At 34.8% G+C, this 17,834-nt stretch overlaps 1 pseudogene across 1 annotated transcript; it reads right to left on the reverse strand.

The window, feature by feature from the left end:
* Positions 1-1,113: 1,113 nt before the first annotated feature.
* On the reverse strand, positions 1,114-17,834 carry LOC145232102 (NACHT, LRR and PYD domains-containing protein 13-like; annotated as a pseudogene). The gene is made up of 17 exons (XR_013860830.1): positions 17,714-17,834; positions 16,629-16,734; positions 16,016-16,111; positions 13,234-13,278; positions 11,154-12,960; positions 9,036-9,197; positions 8,706-8,867; positions 8,365-8,526; positions 8,021-8,182; positions 7,706-7,867; positions 4,934-5,095; positions 4,713-4,865; positions 4,329-4,641; positions 4,185-4,271; positions 3,649-3,803; positions 2,231-2,342; positions 1,114-2,065 (listed from the first exon to the last, which is right to left on the reverse strand). The product of XR_013860830.1 is annotated as an NACHT, LRR and PYD domains-containing protein 13-like (transcript).

Raw genomic sequence — 17,834 nt, forward strand, 5'->3', positions numbered from 1 at the left:
ATGTTAAGCAGCTGTAAGGAATTAAATGCTGAAGATGTTTATTGGTTCACTTGTCATCACGCTTAAGTAAATAAAAATCATAATCTCACTACGGAGTACGCTTAAGGATTAGATCTATAGTAAGCACACTAAGTGAGTGGTAAAGGGAGTTGCTCAAAAAGACCAGAGTGAAACTGTCCACCAGTCTGAAAAAAAAGATACGATATTGAAATTTTGACAGAATATTCTACGCTTTTAAGGACACAAACTTTCCAAAAAATATTGTTCACAACGCCAGGGGTACTTAGTAACATGTCTTGCAGAGTTTTCTCCTAAACACAAACTTTAAAAAAGGAGGATTCATGGCGAAATATTATCAACAATATGCCACATTCACCCCCACCAATATTCAATTTGTGCTGGCCTTAAATTTAACGCTGCTCTTCAAAAATTTGCAAATGTTATTCTCTATATTCATATTTTTGAAATGAGCCATCACTCGAACTTTTGTCGCGTTGCCTTCAGCGCCCCCGGTTCTCCAACCTCTTCAGACCGCCCTTCTCTTGCCAGGTACAGCTGCTGCGTTTTTCTCCGGTTTCCTTTTCCGAGTATTATTTTAGCGTATTTTTAACCCCTAAAAACGCTGGGTTTTCGCTTCTGTGTCTTGTATTTTTCGTGCCACCTCACCCTAATGTGTTGCTATGTTTGTTGAGTCCAATTGCACAAGAACAAAATACAATTTAATTTCATTCAAGGGTGTGCTATTGGTGGCTGACTGGCTGCGTATATGCGGTAATTCTTGAGAATGCGGAGGTGACCTGTTACGCTGACTCAAGAAGCTGGCCACTTCTCCGAAGGGACTGCGTTATACCAGTAATCCCAACAAGTTGTACACACTCGATGGTTTGACATAATTGCAGTTGTAGTTACATATATTCATAACTTACATCTTGAGTAACTGGAGTTAACTTAAAAAACACGGTGAAAAAAACGTAAAAATAAATACTTCTCCCCGCCAAGAAATCACTAACTTGGTTTTGGCCACACCTCAAAAAAGTTTGCCGGACCCCGGCTTTAGGTTTTGCCAACTGATATTATTGTTGTGCTTGTCCTGTTAAAAATGAGTAAAATGTGAAAAACATCGAGCATTTTAATTCTCCTAACCCGCAAAAAAGACAACACGTCCGGTGCGATTCTCATTCTTTATCTTTGCTAATATATAATCAGAAACACTATAATTTTTGTGTAGTAGCCAACTCGGCTTGGGTGACCACACAGAACGCGACAAAATGCCACATGAAGGAACTAAAATTGTCTACAAAACGGACCGACGCATTCTGAAAAAATCTCCATAAAAAGCACAAAAACAATCGATTAAAGAAAAACACAAGAAAACTTAAAAAAGTTCATTCTTCAGAAAAAGTGCTTTTGCATCATGAAATAATTCAAGTCAAAACAACCGCACGAAATATCAAAAAACAAACATATAGAAGCTTTTGTTCAAAAAACACGTTTCTTGTTTTTGTTAAAAGGCTCCAGAAAGTTTAAAACAGTTGGTCAAATGCGGCTAAAAAGACTCTGATTGGAACAAGCAACGAACGTAAAGAAAGTCAACTGAAGCAGGTGGGGTAATGAAAAACCAGTACTTATGACGAAAAGATCGCAAAAACGTAAACCAATAAAAACAGCTTTTGTAACTTGGTTACCACATTTTCATTGCAAAGTAATCTATTGCATCAAGACACAGGGATAAATACATCAGAACTTTGGAAGTATTTTCGAGTGCGAGTAACCGATTAATAAGCAACAAACATCATTTTTTCCGCAAAACTGTCGATCAGTCGTTTCGGTGCATTGCTAAATAAAACCTTCAAATACGACAACAGTACGTCATATTGATTGTTACGTCATTTGCCATGACGTTGCATCAGAGATGTGATTTTACGATTTTGGCTTGTTTTCGAGTTTACATATTAAAGATTCTATCCTTTCCACATATAGCATGTAGTCTTGAAATCTAAAATAGTTGATTACATTGTCTGGGTTGTGATGTTGCCAGCCGCATTCCAGCAGTTAGAAATGGCATCTGTTAAAGTATTCAGAATTCGTACCTTAAGCATGAAATCACATAATTAGCTTGGCAAATTGCATATTATAGGTTTCTGAACTCTGATTTAGCCACGTTTAGGTTACTTGGCTTAATCATATAAAACAGTTTGAAACTTACACAGAAATTTACACAAATACTTACCAGAGTTAACACGAGCGTCAGCCAGGAACTGTTCATTATTTGGTGTTGAGTAACGAAACAGCCTGGATACATAATGGTAGTCTCTAAGTGTTTGGTCCAAATAATCTTTCCACTGTAGACGTGCAAATATATAGTTTGTTGGTTTCATTTTTATCTTCAACGGAAAGGCAACGCGTGAGTGCGCCATCCTCACTTTGAGTGAGCCCTCGAGTTGCCTGTTTCATTGCAAGTACGTCATTTTTGATTTCAGTTTTTTAAACTTGGGCTGTTGTTGATTTAGTTCAACTGATCGGATTTTACTGGGTTGGAGCAATGCTGCTTAAATTTCCTGCTTAAAGAAACATAACAGATTGCGATGGGATTAGAACCAACCAGTTTGTGAAAACAAGAAAGTTGTTTTAACCAGTGATTGGTACTGTGCATATTTAAATATGCTATATGGAGTAAAAACTAGTTAAATTAAAAAACTCATTTTATGGGGCTAGTAGGATAACTAATGGAGGTTCAACACACACAAACTTAAAAGTAGGAAACCACAATGACTCAATCAATAGTACTGCAAAATTTCAGTCCAATCTGCCAACGTTTAAAATTTTAACCACTAGAGGTGCTTTGAGCAACAACCGTTGATGTTTCTGACATCAAAGGGCTGTTAACAACCCCCGAACTGCAATGACGCAATAACGATAAATGGCATACTTTACAAGCTATCCAAATTTTAGTCAATTCAGACATTGTTTACAAACTCACCCCTTTTAGGGGGCTAGCGGGGTAAATACTAGGGTTATCCGAACAAACAAAGTGGGATGCACATCTACATAACTATATTTACCATCTGTATAAGTTTCAGCCACGTCCATCAAGCATTTGATGGAAAAACAAGTCTGACAAACTTCGGGGGAAAAACATTTTAGGGGGCTAGCGGGGTAAATACTGGGGTTATTAACAAAAACAAAGTGGGATGCACATCTACATAACTACATCTACCATCTGTGTACATTTCATACAAATCCATCAAGGATTTGATGGAAAAACGAGTCGAACAAACTTTGGGAAGAAGAAAAACAAAGAAAACAAAACAAAACATTTTGAGTAAAATCAATATGTGTCCCCTTCAGGGAAGGGGGCCCATAATAAACATATTTTTTAATTAGGAAATGAAAAACACTAACACCTAACATTCACCTAGTGATGGCACTAGATAAAAAATTATCACATGAGCCTGTATATGTTACATGCAGGGCAGTAATGGAGATGAAGTCTGTCACAAGGCACAATAAATGCTTTATAACAAAACTGCCAAGATTTTAGTCCGAAAGACAAATTAATATTGTATAAAAATACCTCAACACCAAAATACTGTATAAAATACCTACTTTACCACACAGAAACGAAATTGGTGAAACATTTTCACTTACTTGAAACTTTTCCAGGATTTTGCAAATGTTAAAGTCCAAGCTAAAGTTGAAAGAGCATCAGCTTGAGAGAAGTGTTGGTGACCAGCACTAAAGCAAGGAATTGCCAGTCATGTGTAGAAGATGTCTTCCTGTGCACAATAAAAGGGAGAGTGGAACTGCAAAATAGGTTTTGTTACAAAACATTGAAAATAAATCTGAGTTACAAAACTACACTGGACAATATTTTTTATCTTAAAACGATAGAAAAATTCCCTTAAACAACATCCATAATAAGAATGCAAGAGTCATCTTCTAAAAGTTTAATTTAGGTTGAATACATTTGTTTTAATGGAAAGTACTTCTGTGAAAACAATAGTTTTACCACCAAGACAAAACTTTAAATCTAGTTCTACTACACAAAGGAATACAGATGATGTAAAATTTATCAAAAGGCACGAAATAGGGCATTGACAGTATTTTCTATTAACAGACAGTTTAAGAAAACTAAAACTAAAATCTGTCTAAAAATGACGAAAGAAAAAAACATTGCAACTAACTTTACAAGAATTCAGCAGTTCATCTTCCTTTCCTGGAATTGGATTAGTTGACCAGAATGAGCTTAACTGAAGAGTTAGTGGTCAGCACTAAAATAAGAAATAGTCTCTCAGAAAACAGAATAAATCACAAACTATATCACTTACTGGTACAGGTGGTTTTCAGCACTTAAACGAAAAGTCTGCAATTGTGCCTTTTTTATACACAACAAGTTGATTGCACAAACAAGCAAAAAATATTTTTCCCTTCTCATGTATGATTATTATTCTTGTAATTATTCTGTCTGTTGTAATTATTGTTTTAACTATAACTTGATTTTTTTTATCCTTTGCCACAAGAATATAATTTAATTTATCTGTTTGGGTTTCTTTTGTAGCAGCAAATATTTTTTGCCTTTGACTGAAGCAATAAGCTGGTATCCATTGCAGTTTACAACGGCACAACATCCAGTCTGGGTTTCTGGATGAAAATAAATTTGTGATGCAACCTAATGTCATAGGAACGGAATATTATTGTAATGTTTCACTTACTGGTTCAGGTAATCTTGAGTACTTTGATTCAAAGTCTGCACTTATGCAAGATTTTGATACTTTAAGTTCATCTTGTATGTTGTGCAAACAACCCAGCAAACAATTTTCTGCTTTCTCATCAAGTGTGTTTAAACCAATGGCAAATACTTTTATCTTAATGAACAGAACAATTTAACCTTGCCCCAACTTGTGTACATTTGAATGTTGTAATGAAAACTTACTGGTTTTGAAAGATTGGTAATGGCTTTTGCAATTTTACAAATTCCAACACTTGTCAGTTTACAATTCCACAGATTCAGTTTCTCAATGTTATGAATACAGAAAGCAATTGGAGTCGCACTTTCATTAGTAATGTTGTTCGCACCAACGTTTAATAACTTCATCTTTGAACAAAAAAAGGAAATAGTAATACATTCCCTAGACTTAATTTGTAATAGGACCCATACTAGTCATTGTTTTTTATTAATTTAGTTTGCTTCTGCCAGTTGAAAAAAATGCATTTCATTTCTATCGACACTAGGGTTGGCAAGCAGGACAAATTGACAGCGATCTACTTGACTGGTCAAATACTATTTTTAAATTTAAAAATCAAATGAGAAATTTTCTCGGACATGCTTTTTATTTGCTTAAAGAGTAAATTATTTCTACTAGCTCTTACATAGAAAAGTTAAAGGCATACTTTTGTATAAGTGTTCTGAAAGCCAAAATATATATGTACATATATATGTGTTTTGTTCATTTGAAATAAATGCCCAAAACAATTTGGAGATAATTTTTATTCGAAATTAAGATCTGATTTACGTTATGGCAAACTTTGCAAGGTTTACAATGCAATTAAAAAACATGGATCACATCTAAAAATGCAAGTTAATAGAATGCAATTTAATAATGCGTATAGTATTTGACCGATATTTGACCAATTTGACCAGATTTTACTTGGCTAGTCATACCCAACCCTAATTGACACCTATAAATAGCAAATTCTACAATCTGTCTAAATTTAATTTAATTTAAACATTTTAGAAAATCCACCACAGGCATATCTAGAAAATCCACCACAATGACTACAATGATGAAACCACAATGACCCCATCAACAGTCTTGTAAAGTTTTATCCAACTACAAGGGTGGCTTAGCACATATTTCCCTTGCATATACACTATAGCATATTTTGAAACATTAATATATTTCCTACACTTATTTTGTATTTGGTCCAATATCATCCATTGTCTTTTGTAACCTTGGTTGTTTCTGCAAGCAAAACTCATGGGTCCCCCACACATGCAAAGTTGTAAATAATACATTTCAAGAGATAACAATCAGAAAGTTTGGCATTGTAACGTCAAATACAGTGATCGGTACTGTGCTTAAATAAATACGCTGTATGGAGTACAAACTATTCAAATTCATTCCATTTATACATTTATTAAATGTTTTTTCTATTTTATGACTATCTGAGAAAAAAGTGTTAAATAGTGAGAAAATAGGCTAAAACACAACAATCAGCTCCTATTAATGGTGAATTGCACTTGACTGTAGAGGTCTAGTGGAGTAAAATGATAGGTACTACAGAGTTTAACACAACAACCAACACCTACAAATGGTACACTCTACAAACTGTCTAAATTCAATTTAATTCATACATTGTTTAAAAAAATTGAACCATTTTGGGGGCTAGTGGGGTAAATGTTGGGACAACAGGGATAAACACAATATTACACCTATAAATGGCACACTCTACAAGCTACGTAAATTTCATTCAATTCTGACATTGTTTACAAAGTGGACCCTTTTTAGGGGGCTAGCGGGGTAAATGTTGGGGCAACAGGGTTGAACATAACAAACAACAACTATAAATACTACCCTCTATAAGCTGTCTAAATTTCATCAAATTCGGACATTGTTTAAAAAACTCACCCATTTTAGTGGGTGAGTGAGGATGGGGTTTAACACCCAAAAAGATTAAAATATGAAACTACGATGACCTAATTAACAGTCATGTAAAATTTTATCCAAATCAACCAATGTTTAAAATTCTGACCACTAGAGGTGCTATTAGCAACATTTGTTAACACTTCTGACGTCATAAGGCTATGAACACCCCTCTGACTGGCATGTGCAAAACCACCCACCAAATGTTGCACAAACACAAGTACCATATGTGCCTTTATTATATCATTACACCACAGAAATCTTTCGTTTGTGGTGCGCAGCAACATGCAAAAACGTTTTACATTTTTGGGGCTGGCAGGGTAAATACTGGTGTTATCAAGTCAAACAAAGCAAATGGCACATCTGCATTACTATATCTACCATCTGTGAAAATTTCATCCAAATTCACCAAACATTTTATGCCAAAAGTGCATAGACAAGCTTCGGTGGAAAAAAGAAAAAAAACAGAGTGAAATCAAGATGTGTCCCCTTCAGGGAAGGGGACCCATAATTAGCCATGTTTACAATTTTGACCACTAGAGGTGTTTTAAGCAACAACCGGTAATGCTTGTGACATAATGTTACCACCCCTAATTGCCATGGTGCAAAACTTCCACCAAGCAATCCACAAACACAAGTAACATGTTTGGTGCTCTTATAACACTATTACATCACAGAAACCTTGCATTTGTGGTGCACACTAACATACAAAAACGTTTAACACTTTGGAGGCTAGTGGGGTGATTGCTGGGGCTACAGGGTTGAACACAACAATCGACACCTATAAATGGCATACTCTACAAGTTATCCAAATTTCAGCAACTTCCAACACTGGTTAAAAACTCGGCTAGCCGGGTAAATAGTGGGGTTATCAAGACAAACAAAGTGGGGTGTACATCTACATAACTATATCTACCATCTGTGTAAATTTCAGCCAAATCCATTAAACATTACATGGAAAAACGAGTCAAACAAACTGCAGGAAAGAAAAAACAAACAAAAAAACAAAACAAATTGAGCAAAATCAATTTTTTTAGCCTTTGCATTGTTTTTAAACTTACTGGTTGTGAAAGTTTGGAAACAGCTTCTGCAATTTTACAAATCCCAACACTTGTCAGTTGACAATCCCACACATTCAACTCCCTAATATTATGAATACAGGAAGCTATTACAGATGCATATTTATCAGTGACTTTGTTTCTGCTAAGGTTCAATAATTGAATCTGTTAAACAGAAAATAAATGTGATAAATTAGTACAAAATAATTAAATACTTTATAGCCACAACTTTTAAATAGATTAGTATGTTTTGAAGAAAAACTATTTAAGTTTATAAAAGCAAATATTTGTTTAGTCTTGGCATTGTTTTCAACTTACTGGTTGTGAGAGTTTGGAAACGGCTTCTGCAATTTTACAAATTCCAAGACTTGTCAGTTTACAATAATACAGAATCAGTTTCTCAATATTATGAATACAGGAAGCTATTGTAGATGCACTTTCATCAGTGACTTTGTTTCTGCTGAGGTCCATTGATTTAATCTGTAAAACAAAACATTGTTTTGTGCAAATATGTAACAATGATTAAAATTGTAATATTTTTCAGCCACAAACCTACATCCAGAATTTGTCAATAAACCTAAAAATCCAAGTTTGTTTTACCAAAAAACTATTTAGGTTTAATGTAATTTATTTTTTAGCCTTTGTACTGTTTTTAAACTTACTGGTTGTTTAAGGTTGGAAATAACTTCTGCAATTTTCCAAATTCCAACACTTGTCAGTTGGCAACCCCACAACTTCAGTTCCTCAATATTATGAATACAGGAAGCTATTGCAGATGCACTTTCATCAGTGATCATGTTTTTGCTAAGGTTCAATAATTGAATCTGTAAAACAAAACATATTTGGGACAATTATGTAACAATGATCAAAATTTTATTATCTTTCAGCCACAAACCGACTTCCAGAATTTGTCAATAAACCTAAACAGTCAAGTTAGTTTTAAAAAAACTAATTATGTTTGAAGTAATTTGTTGTTTAACTTCTGCATTGGTTTAAAACTTACTGGTTGTGAAAGGTTGGAAACAGCTTTTGCAATTTTGCAAATTCCAACACTTGTCAGTTTGCAATCCCACAAATTCAGTTCCTCAATATTATGAATACAGGAAGCTATTGCAGATGCACTTTCATCAGTGACCATGTTTGCTTCAAGGCTCAATAATTTAATCTGAAAACAGAACATATTTAGGAGTAGGACAAACATGTAACAATGATCAAAATTTTAATGTCTTTTAGCCACAGTTTTTAATAAACCTAAATAGATTAGTATGATTGAAAAAAAAAATAGTTTTAAAAAAAAAAATTTTTTTTAGCCTTTGCATTGCTTTCAACTTACTGGTTTTAAAAGGTTGGAAATGGCTTCTGCAATTTTACAAATTCCAACATTTGTCAGTTTACAACCAAACAGATTCAATTCCCTAATATTATGAATACAGGAAGCTATTCCAGATGCACTTTCATCAGTGACGTCGTTCAAATCAAGGTCCAATAGTTTAATCTGTGAAACAAAACGTATTTACAATAGATCAACTTTTGTAACATAATTGATTTGGTTTGTAACTTTAATTGCCATTGAGTTGAGTTGAGTTAAATCGTAGTAACACAATTGCACTAAAATATTCACCTTGCCGGAGATAGCTGCGCAACGTTGAGACGTTAAAAAGCGCGACAAAGTAGAGGGCACAGTTGGTGGAGATATGAGAAACGCGCTGCAGCTACACCGTTATTATAGGCGTTATGTGACGGGGACTCACATCAGAGGGTGAGGTTGGCGCATTAGGACATCAAGACTGGGGGTGAAACGTTGGTGGAACCAGTCAGGTTGGGACCTAATCTAACCACCCGTGTTAGGGAAAGAGGGTGGGGTTCGACAGGAAAAGAAACCACCAAAAGAAACCCTGCCGGATAGTTTCGAGCGCCGGAAGAAAGGGTGCAGAACATACATTGTGACGTTATATTAGACTAGTTCGCATTGGACTATATAAAAATAGATAACAGATTAACGTAAAGGAACACTTCCTCTAATATGTACACGAATAGTAAAAAGAAAAAGAAAACAAAACAAAAAAGTCAAGAATATTAATAACACAGTTCCTTCTACCAAGAAAAACAGATGTATCTGTGTATATACAAATTGGTAACAGTATTAACATGATGCAATCACTTATAGAATCAAAAATTTGTTTGCAAAAAAGTGGAACCTGTTTGTTGAATTCAAACCAAACTTTACAAATAATTTGTTTTGCATGACAAAACAATAACATACGCAGTTGTTAGTGATGGGGCGAGTATCCGGTAGTCAGTATCGATGATTTCAGTTGTATCGAAATATATTGCATCAGTTTTTGATACAAATGTTCGATACCGAAGGCTGGTTTGCACTGAAAGAATTAGGGCAACTTTTTGTCAATACTTGCTTTTGACAGCACAAAATCGGGAAAAAGTTTCGCCAGGTTATGTATATTATTTTTGCTATCCTGTGGAGATTACATTTTTCAGTATGTGTGTGTGCGCACCTGTACCCGATTAAGGCAGATAAATTAGCTAGTGATATACAACTAAATACAACACTATATTTAAGTGTACACTAGGTACTCATACTTGGTTATCAATATCAAAAGTATACACACATGGTACTTGTACTCGGTATCGGTACTCGCTTCAAAATCTGGTATCGTCCCATCACTAGCAGTTGTGCGATGAATTTTGGGTACCGCATTGTCTAGGCCAGGGTTCGCCAACCTTTACCACTTAAAGAGCCATTCGGGTCCTTTTCACATTGTATAAAAAGCACTGGGAGCCACAAAGCCCTATTAAAATAAATGCCACTGCATGTATGTTTTTTTTACAAATTTTGCGTCCTTTAGACTTTCGTTTCATGGTTTTGACCCTGTTGTAGCCAACTACTAGAATCGGAATCGGGAATACTAGAATGTTTTTTGCACTGCATATTTCATTTTCAACTTTTGTGATCAGCATAGTCGTCATGGGATTGGAATTTGAAAGCCGTGAAGAATCAGTAATTACTAAAAATGAGCCACATCCAAAGTATCAAAGAGCCGCATGCAGCCCTGAAGCCGCCCGTTGGCGACCCCTGGTCTAGGCATAAGAATTTCTATTTAAACACATTTTTCCATGTTTAAGAGTAATCACATGGACCGTTAGGCTAAAGCATTAATAAACAAACAATAAATGTCTATCAACTGTCTGGGTAAACCGCTAAATCAAGCAAGGTAAAAACTTAAAATGATCAACTCATCCAAGAAAGTTGTAAGCACTCTTTCTTGACCAGACATAAAGGGCAAACTGACATTAGACAGGAAGAAATAGGGTAAAAACTATATGTTCCACTTCTGGAAGAAATAAATGGTGCAAACTAATTTTCTGATGCATATATCACAAACATTCTGCTCCACAAAACCAGCCTATCATAGATATAATAAATCTGACAAACCTGTATGTTGGGTTTCCCCAAATTTTCTAAAAAGTCTTTTAGGGTGCCATGAGGAAATTTGCAGCTCCGTTTGATCTTGATCTCATGCTTTTTTTCAGAATGACTCAACACTTCTGTAATGCTTGACACATCAGTCAAAAGTAGATTGCCGCTTAAATTTATCTTCAAAGAAAGAAATGGGACAACTTCTTGATAACATTTTTCATCATCAATTTCTTGCAACCATGAGCAGACTTGCACCAGCTTTGTCATGCTCATATTTCCAGTGTTTTTCAATCTCACTTTCATCTCGTCACGAGCAAGTTTCAGCAATTCAGTTTTCTTAGCCAGGAATTCTAGTTCATTTTGATTTGTTGCCAAAAAACAATTTTTACCAACTTTTTTGATATCAGAGTTGAAAAGACCAAACACAAACTTGGTAACTACCTCCCATCTGTCACTTTTAAACCGAGGAATCAATTTACAAAACTCATCAACACTTGAAAAGTAAACGAGGTAACAAGCAGCAAAATATTTTGCCAAATTAAATGTGAAAAGTTGCTCTTTCTGTCACAGTCAAGAATTGTCATTCCCCAATTTTCATCCATTACAAAAGCTGAAAGAATGTTAATAAATGTTTTAATGTTAATCCCCACATTGTCCAGATCTTCTTTCTCAAAGACAGATTTTTTTTTCTTAAATCCATTCCATGCCAACTTAGCAATTTTATCCATGTATTTTTCATCTTTTACTTTTCCCTTTACAAATCCATCAGCAAAATAATACTTAAATCCACGTGCAAAAATATGAGTGAGGGAGTGAAATCGTTCACTAGAATCCTCCTTAAGACTTTTCCAAACAGCAAATGTAATAAAGACACATTTAGCTGGCACATAACACGAGTAAGATAAGTTTGGGTTGCTTTCGATGATTTTCCACACTTCATCTTTATGGTCGGGGCAAATCTGTTCACACAAACTCTGTTGAGATTTTGTGTTTAAACCCAAAACTTCAGCCACAAATTGGGGTCGATGATTTGCCTGAATAGAGAAAAAATGGTTTTGCCGAGATGTAAATAGCTTTTTTGCCTCGGGTAATATGTCTCCATTCATAAGACCAAATAAATAGAGCAAGGGGCTGTTTTTTTCACACAGATTTAAGCCAACTTTATATTCTAAATCCCATTCTGTTGAAGCTTCATCGAGGCCATCAAAAGCAATGAACACATTTTTTGAACTAATCTCTGAAAACAACTTTTTTTCTGGGTATCCTTTTTCACACAAACCTGTGTATGTCATAGAACCCAAAGAATTTTTTAACAGAAAATCAACCAGTGTTACAGGTGTTTGAAAGTTAATATTTTTGACAGAAATATAAAAAACCCAGTCAATATCGGTTATGTTTTCCATTTTATCTTCAGTACTATTTTCAGTGATAACTTTCGAAAGTGTTGTTTTTCCGATTCCTGGCTGTCCAATCAGGGCAACCACATTTCCTTGGCATTCAGGTTCACCATTTTCACTTGCTTGCTGTTCAGCTAAATGAAAGAGACTTTCAACTGAAACTTTATTTTTTTTTCTCAAATCAATTTTTTCATAATCTTTTCTTCTGTTGTAATGTCCCTCCTCTTCCCAGGTTTTTGATGATTTTGCAAGTACTCTCTGTTTCCTAGGTGTTTCATATTCTGCAGGTTGAACGGTTCTGCTTGGTTTGTCTGTTATTTCCATCGGACAAATCTCAATTTTCTGTCTCGTCAATTTCAAAAAGTTTTTTGATGAGCATTGCTTTTTAGCAGACATTTTCAAATCATTTTTAACCGATTGTAAATCTGAAAAAAGAACTTCATTCCTTTACAAGATCAAAGTCCATTCGAAAATTTTTGCTAGTAACTTGTAACATATTTGTTTTAGTAAATGTCCTAATCCAGTTTATTTGTGACAATAATAGGGTGAGATTTAATTCAAATTAGAAGAAAAAAATGATACTAACATGGAACATTTAAGTCAGTTGACCAAGAATAAGCAACAAAATCAAATAAGACTTAATGCTGCACAAATTTAACCACGCACATGTTTTTGGAGATTGCAATTTTTTAACTTACCTGTTTCAGATCTGTCATCAGTTGTTGGGGCTGCTCCAGTTGTATCTAAACAATTCATAATAATTTAAACACATTGCCTAATCACTTATGGTTTAAACCCTATATATTAGATTCTTGTTTAGTAGTAATGCCAAATCAAATACCAGTTCTTTACTTGAAATGTTTTTATTAGTATTTTGAGAAATAAATTCAAAGATACATATTTGTGTATTTATATATCAGCTACTATTATAAAGTCACAATCACACACATAGGACTTTTGGTGTGACCACATTTTGCATGCATTCTTTGGTAAGTAGGAAAAAATACAGCGGGCTTATTGGTGAACTGCTCGGTTATTTGCGGTTAAATGTAGGAAGGATCAACTTTGGATAATTAATTATTTTGTACATACGGAGAAAAGCAACATTTCACCTATGGTACCAAACAACCATAGGTTTTGTTGCACAAAAGTGATACTTTTTTAAAGAAAAGCACATTTTGTGGGGAAAAACAAATCTTGAACTAAAAAATAACATTTTAAAACACACCTCTTATCTTTTGGGTTTCAACTAATTTTAAAATTGCTAACAATTGACAAAAAGTTTTGATTAAAACATTTACAGACGAATCCGGTTAATCGCATAATCCGTTTAATTGCATCACAATTAAAAATCCCAAACCGTCGCCCATCATTTGTTAAGAAAATCGTCCGGTTAATCACATAAACCGGATATTCGCATCGATTTTCAACGAAATATGCGATAAACCGGATTGATGATCTCTATGTAAAAGTCGAACAGACCGAGTTTTTGGAATAAAAAACGACGATATGATAGTAAAATCCTCCGGAGGTAATGTACGCGAAAAAGGCGTAGATGCATTTTTGCATTCTACACCAAATAACGCATCTAATTTTGAAAATGACACGTCTCGACCATAAAATACTTTGCAAAAGTTATTAGGAGATTAAATCGCTGTGCGATAACAAGGAGTCGTTGTCTCACAGCCGTGCACATTGATCGTTTTTTTATTGGCTTATCGAATCGCCAATAGTGATATATCAAGCGTTTAAATAAAGAGTTCAACGTGTTAAAATTACGAAACTGGTGTTCTGGCATAGACGCTGATTGCAATTTCTTACTAAGTGCGAACTGCACCAAATTCGAAGTATTAAACTGTATTGAAACTTAAACAATGTTAAATGTAAAACAAATGTTTAAAAATGTTTCCTGTTATATTGTTCATGACCCGCCAAACGCGTAATGGTTGTAAAAATGTTAGATCGCAGTAATCGCACTATGTTGTTTAGATAACGTGCTAATTATTGCCATATTTTATGTCTTCTGTTCGTGACCTTGCACAACTTATCAGGTAGGACACCGATTAAGAAAAGCATTTATTCCTCTAGTATTTGTTGCTGCTTTAAATTTGTGAAGCAACGATCACAGGTTGATCAGGTGACAGCACGCTAGTCTTGCAGCTGCAGTTTTGCTGAGTAAGCTAGAAAGTAGCGCCATAATCTGAGTCGTTAAAGTTTTGCTAAAATCAATTATTCTTTTTGTCAATTGGATAACGGGTTATAATAGAAACTGATGTAGCTCGCCTTAGTGCCCTTGCGCAGTAGAATGTGCCAAAGTTGTAAGTTTGACTAGGTTTCGGTCGTGTACTTTCGTGTTTGGGCTTGCTTACAAATATGCACTTAGCACTTTGCCGCTTAACACGTTGGTTTGAACTAGAAAACGAAATGGGTTAGAAACAACAGGCCATTTTACGTGTATATTAGGCGAGAGGCCTGGCACATTTATAAGGGAAACTACCCAAAACAAGACTAAATCGTCATAAACCGTCTTCATAGGGAAGTTCCTAAATTTAAATGTTGGGCACCTTAGCTACAATGCGATGCAACATATCTTTTCAAATAAACCTGACTGCAAGAGAAAGCACAAATCAAGCGAACTGTGGCGTGTGCGCCAATTGAGTGTGTGTGTGCGTTTCTACTGTTTCTTTAACACACTTAGGCGATTGCACCATAGCCACGAGACAGTTAGGAGGCAAGACGTCATGCATTGCGCTGAGAATAATAAATCTAGTTTTGACTTCAGAGTACTTTTTCAATTCTCGGCAACAAAAGAGAGAAAATACTGCTCCGTTGTCATAGTTGTTTTAGTAGGGGAAGTGAAAATAAGCACTTGCGAAGGACAAATTAGTAGAATTTCCAAGTAAAAAAATGGCAACATTCGAGGTTAAGGGGTGAAAATTGGTGAATCCAACAAAAAGTTACAAAATACTTTAGATTATATTATAATCCACTAACCAACAAAGTATGAAACTCTTAGACCTTTACTTTAATGTGTGCAGCTTTATGTGTGCAAATTAAAAAATTTAAGCCTGTTGGTGAACTGCTGGGTCATATGGTAAATTTTAAGTTTGAAGCAGACAAAAAAAAATCAAATACTGACAAAACAACATGTGCCCCCTTCAAGAATGGGGACACAATAATGAATTACATGTTTAATAACAAATTCTGAAACAGTATTAAAGACACTGGCTGTAACAAACACAAAAATATTATAAAACAATTTTTAAAAATTCTATTAAACTTTTTTTGGTTTAAAGATGCTGTTCGTTTTGGTCTAGGAATCAAAAATAATTAAAACAAACTCAAATTGCGGGAACTGTTGGTTAAATAAATTTTATAAGCGCATAAGTTGTAGTTTGCTTCGATGAATCAAGTTACAAGCATTTACACAAATTGTAAAATGTGTGTTTTCAAATTGCAAATGTCTACATATGTGCTTACTATAAACATTCACGTTGCCTTGAACTCCAAGTATGGAAGCACCACTAACTGTTGTTCCTTCCATTTGTATTGTTTGGTTGTTTGCATGACTTTGGTCTGGTAAAAAACATGTCGTGGTTAATTGAACTAATGCTTTGCGAAGATTACCTATACATGTTATTTCACCATGTAGAATCAGTGGCCCTACAAACTATTTATTTTTCAGCAATACAATTGCTTTTGTTTTCATTTATGCCCAAACCACATTTTTAAAGTCACAACTTTTTCCAGAAATACAGTGTAAAGTTTTTTTTTCACTAAAATGGTTACATACATAACTGAAAAAAAAATTATACGTTAGCAAAGCACCAAGATTGGAAACATATGTATAGGATAAACTATTACACACTATATACAGTAATATAGCAAAGATTTAGTCAGTTGGACATGGGCAGCAGTCATTTATGGAGGAGCAAATCAGGAAACCTATAGATGTCAAAAAACTATGTTAATTACAAATTCTTAATTCAGTTTGTCCCAAAAGTTTAAACAAGATCACTATTTGAAACACATCTGTACGATCAGACCAACCAAACTATGTCATATGTAAAAAATATCGGAATTGTACTCTTACTTTGTTGTGTGTTTGTCACAGATTCCGGAGTGTCAGATGTTAGGGCAGATCTAATGTTAATCTGGGCATTCTGTTGCCCACTGCTCTCCATATTTGGAGCTTGTACCTGCAAACAAACAAATAAATATAAATAAGCTGTTGCTGCCAGGCATAGTATCAAGTCTATAGAGCTCTTCTGGCAAAAGTATTTTTATTCCATTTCGACGTCCTATACGTTTCGACGTCCTATCCGACGTCGAAACGTCGGAATAAAAACAAATAAATATGTTGGAATCAGACAGACATGTATAGAAAGCTAAATTTTATAACAATTTTGTACAATTTTCTGCAAGTTGCATGTTTTTACTTGGGTTTTTATGTTACTTACTATCAGTGGCTCAACTAGCGGAAAATTGAGGGGGCAGGGAAAGAACTACCAATACGACTTCCCCAAAATGGTTGGTCCGACGCACTTTTCCTCTAATTATCTGAAAAAACTGGGATTCGTCCTTGAATTGTACGGTTTGGAATGCCATGAAAAACTAACACTTGTAAGCCACAAAGCCCATCGTGATATTTGACGTTTTAAGGTATAACTAAGGTATTGTTTCGTAACAAATAAACTCGTTCAACTGAGTGTTTACTTTCAAACTGTCTACTACTGCTGCACCATATTATGTGTAAGTTTCTTGTGATCATTCCTCGTGCATATTTACGTCAGCGGCATCAAGTTGGAGTGGAAACCAAGTAAATCTCCACACAAAGATCGAGTGGGAACTTGTTGATTGAATCAAGAATATGAATGTTTATTCACTTAAATCCAAATTCGCAACACAACCTTAATTATGTGTATTGCGAAAGAAAAAGGGTTCTGACTCAATGGAAAATGGCTTAATGCTTCTTGGCGAGTGTTTCTAGCGGCCCTGCACCCGTGCCCCCCTGGAAGGGGGTCCCCAGTTGAGAACCACTGACTTTGGTCAGAACTACACTAGATAGTCAAGTAAGCAAAAAACAAAACATTTTAAACTGGTATTTATCTATCTTAAGTAAAACACTTAAAAGTATTTTTAATCTTAAAATAATTGCTGTTAACCAAATCTATTCACCTGATTTCGGTCATTTGAATCGAGATGATCTTCGTTTCTGTTGCCTTGTTCCATGATAAACAAGTATTTGTGATGTGACAGACAACAACTGAAAAGCCCTAATAATTAAAAACTACTACAA

Source organism: Phallusia mammillata, chromosome 6, assembly GCF_965637545.1.
Source record: "Phallusia mammillata chromosome 6, kaPhaMamm4.hap1.1, whole genome shotgun sequence".
In the NCBI taxonomy this organism is placed as follows: Eukaryota; Metazoa; Chordata; class Ascidiacea; order Phlebobranchia; family Ascidiidae; genus Phallusia; species Phallusia mammillata.